The following is a 1500-nucleotide window of genomic DNA, read 5'->3' as shown; positions in this document are numbered from 1 at the left end:
TTACCCTTAATCATAAGGTAATTTAAAAGTTCAAATGGTGCAAATTGCGGACCTTGATGACTATTCGTCTAATGGTTACCATAATTGTTATAGTTATTTCAAAGTTTGTAATGGTAAAAAGTTTTTTTTGATAACATTAAAAAACTATTTACGGATGTTTCTTGAAATGGTTACCATAAATCATAAGGGTATTTTAAAGTTTAAATGGTAAACCTTGATATGCGAGCACCATATTCAATCATTAAATAAGCATTTGAAAAATAGTTACCATTTATAAAAAAAAAATCCACAAAAACAAAATGGGTATTGTTATTTATTTTAGATTTTTGTAGATTCTATTTAACGAATTTTTTAATGTTTATTTATGTCTAACATATTTTTAAACATAAATCCAACAGGTGAACAAAAAACTTCACTTCTTAATTCAACTCCAATTTGTAAAATTTTAAAGCAAAAATCATTAAATCGATTTAATAAAATTGTGCACCGTTCTGGAACTTCGTCTGGAACTTTGGTTGTTTTAGGCTAAATTTGTTCAACCCATTTTAGCGTGCACTTTTCAACTGTCATGAATAAATAAACAAAACACAAATCTGCCGTTCCCCATCCGAAATTTTTCGGAGCTAGATCCGCAAGCATTTTTTTAGAATCGGCCACCACCGGTGGCATCCAAACAGGACGCGGACAAGAAATAATTTCGAGTTTCTGCACACCCAGGAGGAGGTCAAACGCATTCGGTTCCGCTGGTCATCAATCAGTTTTTGGAGGCTGCCGACAATTCCAATGGCATTGTTAGATTGTCCACGGGATCGAATAGCTTTGTCCGTATTCTGTCCACGAACGCCAGGAAGCTGCCGAAACCTTCTGCCAACAAAGCCCTGCTTAAGCACAACAGTTCTACCACCAGAAGCGGACAATTTGACCTGGAATCTGTAGACGGAAGCGAAATACTTGAGAGCTTCCGATGACCCACATTAGGCTGGCTGTACAAGTTGATCGGTATCGACCCACCGCTGAGTATCCTCATGTACGGTCTGCCCGGTTGAGGCAAGACATCGCTGGCCAATGTCGCTGCCAATCACGCTACGGCCGCTTCCATCCGATTGCCACACAACGCATCATTCGGTGCCAGTCGCGAAGTTCAGCGGATTGCTCAACCCGAGACTCAAATATTGTGCGAAACTCCCTAAGTACGTGGCTACCAAGCGAAATGTGGTTAGCCGGGGCTGACCAACGACCTGCTGTCGGAGCTGAGCGGATTTTCGCTGGGCAGAACCATCGTAAATTTTGATTGCGATGATTTGCGTTTTCGATTTTACAAGCATTGCTAGTGTTATTCAGGTAACATGAGGATTTGGATGCAATTCGGAGGGGAGTAGATGACTTGCTGGAGTGCGGCTATTCCAGGTTGATCGAAACGACGGTGGTGACGTCTATTGGGACCAGTTTGTGGTGGAGCTCGTTCTGCAAACCATCTTCACCAACCTGTTCCGGTCAACC

Source organism: Culex quinquefasciatus, chromosome 1 (genome assembly GCF_015732765.1).
Source record: "Culex quinquefasciatus strain JHB chromosome 1, VPISU_Cqui_1.0_pri_paternal, whole genome shotgun sequence".
Lineage (NCBI taxonomy): Eukaryota > Metazoa > Arthropoda > Insecta > Diptera > Culicidae > Culex > Culex quinquefasciatus.
This window is presented reverse-complemented; position numbering follows the sequence as displayed.